Genomic DNA, 10,803 nt, shown 5'->3' on the forward strand with positions numbered 1-10,803 from the left:
TAGGGACAACATTTCCAAGTGATTCCTTATGAAACGTGTCTGTCCGGCATTCTGTCTTTCTGGAAGTGCCCGAAGCTTTTCATCAATGACTAGAGATCCTTCCACCCACAAAAGAAAAGCATCTCGCGGGGGAGGTTTCGCTCTCTTCTGTACAAATACCCTGACGGGAGAATAACCTCCCCTTCCGTCCTGTGCCGCTGCCTTGCCTGGTCAGTTGCATCAGGGAGCAGAAATCGGGGGCTTGATTTTACTTTTGTTTATCCCCCCCCCCCCCCCCACACACACACGTGAGGTTTGGACGGTAGCGATATAAAACGTGCCCCGGGAAAATGGCCCGGTGCTCTCCGTTCTCAATCCGATTTGGACCCTCACTTCAGTCTCGATTTAAACTACGCTCCAGCTACGTGATCCAAAGCGTTACAGCTGGATCGCCCGGGCACCGCCGCCTTTTGTCTCCCTATCACCAAAGCTGTGCACCGACTACCAAGGTGTAAAGGATTCTCCTCCCCTCCCCAGTTCGGCGAAACAGAAACGATTCTAACCATGATCTTTCGGGAAGCGCCCGATTGAAATAGACACGTGATGGTGCCTGACTGTCCGAAGGTTTAGTGTTAACATTAGCACGTCCCGTATCTCCCAGAACTACCCGAACTAGGAGGGCATGGAAGTGGACTATTGCAGTGGGTTATTGCTGAGTTTTAACCTGTCCAAGATCTGCATCAGTGAAGGAACATTTCACAGCCAGGCTGCCCCTCTACATTAGCTACTTACTGCTCTCTGGGCACGGAAAGCCCACGGTTACGTTTGAAATGCAGCCACCAGCTTAGAAGTGGGGTATTTTCCTAGGCATGATTCATGCAAAAGGTGCTTTCCCCGCGTCCCCCTTTCAGAGCTGAATTAAGATCAAGAGCCTTTTTTGTTTGTTTGTCTTGTACAAACTAACTGGCACACGAACAGAGGTCTATTTAACAACACACACCGTGTTTAAAAATCACCAGCGACGGCATTTGACTGTATCATTCTGGGGAAGGAAAACCTAGGTGATTCGTGCATCTTTTAATGTTTACACAGTTTAATTTCCTGGGTGCAGGGCCCGACTCTAAAACTGTCTGCCCTTCTCTGCTGTGGACGGGGGTTGAATCTGGCCCTGTTGCGTTTTAGGAAGTTCACCGTCGGATTTTGACAATGTCTGGGGTATCTCACCTCCCGGGAGAAAGAACTTTAGCAAGTCTGTTTCCCCCTTTGAACAGTTTTCATGGGAAGGTGCCGGTGGAATTAAAAATCCGCCATCGGTTTGGGAGTGTGTGCGTGAGAGTTTTCTCTGCAGGGGGTGTGTTTGTGACTTTGCGTGACAGTGTGTGTTTGCTCTTCGGGTCTTTGTGTATGGGTGGGAGTTGTCTCCACAGAGCTCTCTCTCTCTCTCTGTGTGTGTATGTGTGTGTGTGTGTGTTTTCTCTGCAGATTTCCATGTGTGAGTGTGTTAGAGGATTTGTGTTTTCTCTCTAGTTCTGTATGAGTTTTCTCCCCAGATCTGTGTGTGTTTATTTTCTCTCCAGATGTTTGACTCATGCTCACAAGTGCCTCACAAAAAAACAAAAACAAACAACCAAAAAAAAAACCCACACACTCCAACAACAACAAGAATCAACGCGGTGAGTGTGGCCACTTTTCCTCGAAAGCTTTTGATCTAAATGGAACAAACCCCGGTGGTATTTATACGACTATACCCTTAACAAAAATAAAATAAAATAAAAATAAAAACAAAAAAACCCTTTACAGGCGCCGACAATTGTGCCTGGCACAGATTACATCCCGTTCCAATCGATTTCCAGCCCCGATACCTGCCTCTTCCCTCCACCCTCCCTCTTCCCCATCCCATGTGATTCGCAGGCTGGGTGTGTAATGGCTTGCCCATCATATTTCTCTCACTCTTTCTCTGCCCTTTTCCAACCCGGAAGAGCTCTGATCTTCTAGACAGCCAGGAGGAGGAGAGGAGGAGGTCAGAGATTTGGGTGGGTGTTCAGAGAATGTGGATCACCCACGTTTTACTTCTCGCTGGAAGCTCGAGAGATGCCATCAGCAGCAGTAGCCGGAGCAGTCGAGTCTGTCTGTCATTGCTGCCTTTAGATCTTCAGCAGATCAGGAAAAAATAAAAAGCAGCTGCCCAGGTCAGTGAATATTGAGATTCTCCCCCCACCCTCACTCGTTCCCTTCTCCACGTGGAGAGAATTAGAAGGGATCTCGGCTCAAAGGGGCAGCAGTCGCTGGCTGAAATGTAACACGACCCCACTCTTATTTGCCTTCAGTCGCTGGAGCGATTTGGATTTTTCTCAGTGACCTTGGGGGAAGACACAACTTGCCCGAGAGCTTGTTGCCTCTGAAAGCTAGAGATGGGGGGGGGGGGGGGGGGACGACACACGCATTGGAAGAGGTTGACAACAACTGCTTTGCCTGTAGGTACCAGAGCACACAGCTGGGTAGCCGGGGACAGGGGCTGCTTTCACAGATGGCCTCGCACATCGGCATGTGTAGACGGAGGGAATGAGAGAAGTGTATACGCGTGTGTTTACTGTGGTGTGTATTATAGATGTGTGGATAATGATGTCAGACAGATATGTGCGAGTAATGACATGGGATAGACTGATAGAATGTAATTAATTAATGAGCGAAGAGGTGTATACACACTCTCCCCGAAATATAGATTTCTTTTGTATATCTAATCTCTTTCTCACACACACTTACAGATATTAGGTAGCAATAAAAGTACACCTACGTATACGTGTACCAGGAACAGAAACATATATAGCCCATCTCTGTCACACACAATTGCATGTGCGTATACATAAAATCCTACACTGTTTTCTGCCAGACTGCATCAGATCACACCTCCACACACATATAGTCACTCAGCAAGCTCCTTGGCTGTATTCTGAGCGCAGCGTTGATCCATTCAGATCCTGCTCTCTAAGTAATCTGGTTTCTAAAGAACGGTAGATGGTCTGGCTGGACGTGTGGGGTGTTTGAAGACAGGTTTCTTGAAGGGACTGGTACCTGTATAATGGAGAATGATGATTTCACTACATCCTAAGGCGTGTCTGGATCCCTCCTCCCTCCCTCCCCAAACTAGCCATCCGCTAGATCATGTAGGGTATTTAAACTAGTAATTGGGTGCCTTGGAAATGTATTTGAGTGTTAAGAAATGGGCATTAGCTGTAATGGAGCTCATTCAAAAATGTCAGCTCCTCTTACCTTCATTTGTCCATAAATAGGAGCGGGAGCATTAGGTGATGGATTTTACTGTAACCGGATAATTAATACTCATTGGATATACTTGTTTTCTTCATTATTTATGGACGGCAGTTGTAAAGGTAGATAGACCGGGTCTTTTGTGTAAGGCTCGTGTCATTTGGTGTGGTGTGTGTGTGTATTTCAAGTTGTAGACCTGTATTTGTGTGTGTCCGAGAGAATGTGAAGTTTGTGTATTTCGAGGTCTATGCCTTTGTGTGTGTGTTAATAATTAGGATTTGTGTTAATGTGTTTTACTGCGTTACTTAGTATATTAAGTTTGTTTCCATCCGTGTGTTGTGCGAGCCTGGGCATTGTTAATGTATGTTTCCCTCTCTGTGTTGTATGAGTTTGTGGTTAGTGTGTGTTGTCATCTGTGTAGTGTGTGAGCTTGTGTGTCTTTCGGTTCCCATGGGGCTTTCGGTTCCCAGGCTGTGTTAGTTTGCGCGTTAATGTGTAGTTCAATAGGCGGATTGTGTTAACGTGTGTCACCTTTGTGTTGTGTTAGCGGGTGCGTGCTGCAGCCTGGGTGTTCGTGTTTCAGTCTTTGTGTTAAGTTGTGTGGCCCGTAGGTAGGGGGACAGAATCAATCCAGTTAAACTCAAATGTTCTCAAGATCCCCTAAAAGGCCCGAAGAGAGCTTAGGAGAGTCGCTGTTTAGACACCAGCCAGAGATCACTTCGCAGCAATGACCGGCCTCGAAAACTACGGACTTATCTGGCAAACGCCCGCTTCTGTCTGGGAGATTTTAGAGAGGAAAAACCCCACTGTGAGAGCGTTTACCTAGGGCAGATAATGTGTCTTCAGTCTGACAATCCCTTTCAGATCCAGCGTCCCACCGAACAGGGAAAGCGATGGACTATCACAGGATAAAACAGCTGGTGTAAATGTCTCGTTTTTTCCAGATTCCCCTGAATCGATCTACCTTCGTGAGATCGGGGAAATAAAACGATCCATCCGCAGCGAGGTTACATTTAGCAAAGGGCAAATTAAACCAGATTTCAGCTTCTGTTTTCATGAAAAAAATAAATGAACCCATTCGCTGTGTGTGTATGTCTGTATGCATCGATGTGTGTATATCTGGAGACGTGTATGATGTGTGTGTGCATCGTGCGGTGTCTGCAGTTTTTTGTATGTTACACAAAAAATACACACCCATGTTACAGACTATATATGCATAAAGGGACATAGGGATTTATTTTAGGGAATGCATAATTTAGCTTAGGGGATACATACAGCTCTCGCTTCCCTTCCAGTAGCGAGAATTAGACATTCCTTAAAAAGTCACTTCCATTTTAATTCAAAACGTTCTGCTCAGTAAAGGAAAAAGAGAAATGTTTTTACCCTCACAAGGAAATTGTGCTGCTAATTCATTCGTATGTCCGTCTTACCTCCGTGTATTTTCATTGTGTTTTGCTTGTTGTGGGCCCCTGACCAGATGCGGGGCTGACAAAAGTATTTTTTAAAGTCTTTAAACCTGGTTATAGTTTCATTCGTAGCCATTTTGTGGGACTCCCAGGGTAAATAAAGTGTCGTTTGGAATTAAAAACCCGCCGGGTTCCTAGCTGCCCTCAAGATTCGTTTAAATTCACCTTTGAATCTACAGATCAAAATTGTCCTAAACGATGAATGATGGATAGGCGATAAATCCACCCTGACACACGTAGACTTCATTAGGGGTGGCGGGGACAGAGAATATTTGGCTGCTTAAAAAGAAGCGAGGAATTCGTAACTAGACATGAGCATTCACTCCTCTTTCAAGGCGAATGTAGCCCACAATAACACCAGAGCAAGGATCGGTGGGTTTAAGCAGGACTCGTTTATAAATTAACGTCTTCAACTCTCGGCATTAAGATCAATCGGATGAGTTGCGGGGGGGGGGGGGGGGGGGTTGGATAGATTTTTTTTCTACGTCTAAGTGATGATTCAAAGAGAGAAGATAGCTTTATTTCCTATAAGACTGTCTCGGAACATTTCCTCAGTGGTAGTGAATTATCTTGCTGTACCTTCGGATTTTTTCCCCCCCTTCAGACATCTTTCCAAAATACGGACTTATTCGTGTTAAATCTCGAAGCAGCTACGTTTGAAAGATGGGGGTGTTATTATAGTGTGTGTGATGCTGAAGACAAAACGGAAGTGGAATTTACCAGGTCGGAGCTTGAAACTGACCTGCATGGACAGCAAGCCCTGCTCTATGTGGGTGTCATCACCCGTCCTAGAGCGGAGCTGGGGGTCCCACTAACCCGGACAGGTCAGCTCTCCTTTCCCCGAAGCTCCTCTCTCTCTGTCTCTGCGGTGCAGTTTGGGAATGTGCAAGGGGCAGAGAGGGCGCCTCTGGGACTCGCGGAGCCGGTTTTGATCCTTTCTCAGACTTTGTGTCCCGGGGCAGTAGCCCTTCTTCTCAGCTTCAAAGCGGGAGGGGGAGGGAGGGGTTCCCCCCGCAGGAAAAGGCCCAACCCCTCCCCCAATTTTCATTCTTGGAATTTGTTTTCTTACGGCAGAAGAGGGATTTCCCCCTCTCTTCACCCACCCACCCAGCTACAATTCATCGTTGTTTTTTGCTTTTTGTGGGGTGGGCTGTGGGGTTAGGGTCCGACAGGGGAAGGGGAAAGATCATTGGAAACGGTGTAATCAGTAGCTGATCTTTTCTCTCTGTCTGGTGTGTGTCTGCGCCTTTGTGTTTCCTCCCGGATTGCAAAAGAGAGATGAAATTATTCGAGAAACCATGTGGCTCCTTTCAGAGCCCAGGGCGCGAGGCAGCAGCTCCGTGTCCATTTAGGGCAGGCTTGCTTTACAAATAAAATAAAACCAAAAAAATCCTAACCGAGCAGCGCTTCCTGCTTGTGGTTCCTTTTCACAGATAAAGGGGGTGGGGGAGAACAGATCATTTCTGGCTGATTCATTGCGGGAGGGGGGGGGGAGCTTTCCCTTTTCTCGTTCTTTGTTTAAACAGAACAGTTCAGCAAATCCAGCCTCACCCCCAGCCCTCTCGTTCTCACACGCCGGGCTTTAGGGGGTTGATTTGTTTGGCTTTAAGCGGTCGTGTCTTCCGTTGTCTTCATCCTAGGGGGTAACAACGCAGAAACAACATTAGGCTGTTTTATACTTCCCCACCCCCGGCGGAGGCTGGAAGATGGGGCTCCCCACTCCCCCCTTTCCCGCCCCCCACCCCGCTTGACAGAGCACAAGTTGTTTTACACAGCAAAAAGTCTTCGGAGCTCTGCCCTGGGCCGTGTCCTTTGCATAACCCTCCGATCTGTAGCCCCAGGCTGTTTAGACAGCTTTACCTGTACTCCTCTCGTTCCCTGTAAAAATCCCAACCCGGCGCACGTAATTTAATCCGCTTTCAGTCAATTGTAGTCTAAAGGGGCGGGGGTGGGGGGGGGGGGCTGCTTCTTCCTTTCCCTGTCCCAAGGAGACGTAGAAATTCGGACCAGGTGCTGGTAATAATGATGGGCACCGAACTAACCCACAGGCTTCGAGAGGGAGAGAGACTTTTCGGGAAAGTGGTTTCCCAGCTGTTAACGACTGGATCCCACTCTCCCAAGCTGTTCACACGGGTACAGAGACTGGTCTGGCTTTGTTCCGCAAGCTCCATTCCGGTTGCAGCGGCCCGGCAACCTGCAGAGACACGGATGGCTTTGGGGCGGGCATCCCCGGTTGGGTGGGGAGCATAGGGGTACTAGAGAAACCTTTTCGAGGGGAGTGTAGGGGTTGTGATCGCGGGGGGGGGGGGGGATCTTCTGGTTTGCCTGTTTTGTGGGTGAGGGACCTTTTCCAGCCAGGGAGCCCTTTCCCCCCGAAAAAATACTGCCTCCTTCCACCCCCCTCTCCAGTTCCTGCCTGCCCCAAGCAGCTGTGATTTCTGGCTCCTTTCTCGCTCTCTCAGCTGGAAAAGATCTACAGCCCGCCTTGCATCATTTCAGTGCCACGTCCCTCACCTTCAAATCGAATTAAACGCCTCCCCCCCCCAACGCAACCCCTATTGTTTTTTTGCTAATTGCTCCAACAATGGGCCCCTGTTAGAGCCGAGCTGTCAATTAAGGCCCCCGCTGGGGTGGAAGGAATTATGTCAACTGCACCATACTCAACTGGACAAGGATGGGGAAGGGACAGTCCAGGCTGAGTCTAACGGGTAGCCGGAGGGGGGGGGGGCGATTAAGGGTTGCAAAGGGAATCCTAACTCCCCTAGCCCCCCAGTAATGATAAGGATGATGTTAATATTCAAGGAGCCACCATCGGTGAATAGATCGTCGTGTCATTATCATTGCTGTTATTTTGTTATTTATGCTGTTCTTAAACTCTATCCCCGGACTATGTTCGGAGTAGTTAGGACTAATGAAGAAATAGGTCATGATTATTTTCTGCAGAATAACGACTAATACACGCGTCATCAGAGGTGTTTGCTTTCAATCCACCAGCCCCAAATCCCCAGCATTCTTTTGATCACCTTTTGTTTTCACCCCCTCCGCCCTCTGTCTCAAGAGTTGCACAGACAATTCTAAGTTAAAGAGAAGACAGAGAAATGTTTAAGTTAAAGTGACAGATTTGTAACAGAAGGGTTGGGGGATGCTGGTGGAATTAGTCCAAAGTCCTTTACAAAGCAGTGTTCACTCCTAGAGCTATAGTAGTTAGACTTGTTAGGCCATTGTAGTCCATGCCCTAATCAGTGTAAGATTGTTCCACAAAGTACAAATTTCCAGTTCTACCCTCGTGCCGGATATGATCCATATTTGCCCTAATGCACATATTTATGTTTTTGCAGTAAATTGAAACATTTCTTCTCCAAATCACTTATGTAAACAAGTTTAATGATCGCCCAAGGCTCCCAGAAACACAAGTTTTCTTTGCTGGGATTAGCAACTTTACGACTTCTACATGGATATTCCTTTTGTCTGTCTCGCTGTACGCCTGCAAGTTTATGTGGGCTTGGCTATAACTCTTTCTAAATACAGTTTTATCTCACCTAACCTGTCACGGCATCTTAACATCTGCGCTTTGAAAACACTGATCTTATTACGATGATCATCCTATAACCACAAGGAACGAACCATTTTCATTCTCATCTTCATTCACTTTTTTTGAGGGTTTTTAAACTTCCAAGACAATCTGTTTTAGAAATCTCGTGTTTCCCCCGAGGGCTTTCGGTCTGTATAAGGGGTCTTCATAAAATGTTCCTTGTCTCATCATAAGACGCACTGACACATTGTACAGTCAGAGGGGGGAGAAGGGGTTGCCTTTAAAATGACCCCCTGCCCGCCTCCCCCTGCCCCCAAAAAGAGAATTGCCCTTGAAATTGATGGAGTCCGGCAGGATTCCCCCTCCTGGGATCGCTTTAAGCAATAAATAACGACATTAAATAAAAAAGGAAATCCAAGTAGAATCCCTCTTACCTATGGGAGATAGCTGTGTGTCTTGGGAGAGAGACGGCGCTTTTTGCAGCATCCACTCTCCGATGGTGAAATTGACTAATGCAGAGAACAGGCTAAGAAAGGGAACCGGAGAGGCCAGCAAATGTTATGGGGGGGGGGGGGAATCCTGCCCATGTTCCCCCCTCCATCCCAGTCCAGAGCGGGGTGGAGGGGGGGGGGGGGAAGAAGCGAGGACAGAGAGAGAGAGAGAGCAGCAGGAAAGGGGAATCGTGTGGACACACTTGCATCGTTACTCTGCATAAGGATTGAAGAGTTGGTCCAAACCTAATGCGTCTCAGATTAATTAATGCACGGGGCTCCTTGAGCGCCTGGTTCGTGTCTCGTGTGTGTGTGTGAGAGAGCCCCCCTCCAGCCCCGAGAAGCGCCTCCCTCTCTCTCTCTCTGCAGCCCCTTGCCTGCCTGCCTCTTGCCCCGCTAATGGGCTCCCTGGCACGCAGCATGGCTTCCCCTCGGCAGCATGGCTCTGAGCTCGGCCCCTGACGTCAATGCCCAGTGGCGTCGGCTAGGCTGGCCAGCGAAGGGCAATGCAGAGAGCATCAAAAGAGCAACCTCCCATTTCCCAATTACACCCTGTCAATCCAGGAGTCAAAGGGAGGCGGGGGGAGAAGCTGGGAAGCAGACACTGAATACCCCTCCTTGCAGCCCCGGCTCCATTACACAGAGCATCCCCTTCGACTCAGCCCGGGTGCCTACCTGACTGCAGCGAGGGAACGCTCAGCGCTTGTAGGCAACAAACAAGCCGTGCCAGCGCACCCAGAAATCACTAGCACGGTGCTCGGAGCTGTACACTCAGCAGATCCGAATGAGAGCCCGGGAGATTAGCTATTGAGTGATTAGCTCATCTCGTTTTATTGCATTAGTTAAAAGCCCTTGGACTTGTTTATATCCGTGACCGCCCTCCGCTCTTTTAAATGTCTGGCATCCCCAGAGTTCATCTTCAAACCGGGATGGATAAACCGATATTTATCCGTTTACTCCTGCGAGCACAACAGTTCTGCGGTATGTTTTCTCTGTCTCTACGCCTCAGAACTGCCCAACTCAGAAAAGTAACTGAATGTAGGTAGCCATTTATCCGCTACGAAGAGAAAGACAAATTAGAATATAGCATTTTTGTAATAAAAACAATTCAATTGGCATACATGCAAATATGCGCATAATAAATGTATTTAATTCTCATTACTATTTTATCATAAAATCTCTCTCGCTGTCGGCTGTGTGCGGCGCAATTTCCAGTTTGCATATTAAGTATCAGGCTGACTAATTAAAGCTTTGGAGGACTGACGTATGCGGAACGTTTTTATACCTCGTTCGGTGCTGCTATGGACCAAATCAAGGTGTTGGCCCGATGAAATTAAGCAGGGCCAATGCGCGAGGCTGCATGAAGAGACTATACGTTTAAAAGCACCCCGTTTTCCACTTAGCCCGGAGCGCTGGGGAGTGGACTGCGCGTAGGTCGCCTTTTGCGTGAATGAAAGGCTCATTAAAGCGCTGGGGCTTGTACTCACACAAAGGGGCCACGTTACATGATCAATCTGCTGCCCGTGTATCTATCCCTGTATATATTGTTGCCTAGTAGTTTATTTCGCTCTCGCCTTTGAAGTCCCCTCCCCCGCGATCCGTGCACACTTCCATTTCATTATGGATTTCCTTGACACTTTGCTAGTTTGCAATCTCCGCAGGGGAAGCCATGGGACTTGTTGCACATTGTTGCCTGCCTCGGAGCCACTAGGGGATGCAATGGCTCAATAGACCGAACTGCCGGAGCCGGTTCGAAAGCTCCCAGCCAATCAGGAAAGGCTTTCACAAGCGCCCACTTCCTGCTCCTTCCTGATTGGTGCACCCCGCTTCGCAGGAGCCAGTCCCTGCCTGGGCTCGTCCCGAGCCCTCTTTCACCCCCGGAGCTGGCTCTGGGCACTTCGTTTGCACACTCAGGCCGCACGGGTCGTAATGGGGCACGAATGTGTTAATTATTATTTGTGCCGGCTGTGGAAACGAAAGTGGTCAGATGAGCGCTGAGAAAAACAGGAACTTTCTCTTTCTCGCTCGCGGAGTTTGAGCCCCAGAGAGGAGATCGCAGCAGGCATGT

This window comes from Emys orbicularis, chromosome 1 (assembly GCF_028017835.1).
Source record: "Emys orbicularis isolate rEmyOrb1 chromosome 1, rEmyOrb1.hap1, whole genome shotgun sequence".
NCBI lineage: Eukaryota > Metazoa > Chordata > Testudines > Emydidae > Emys > Emys orbicularis.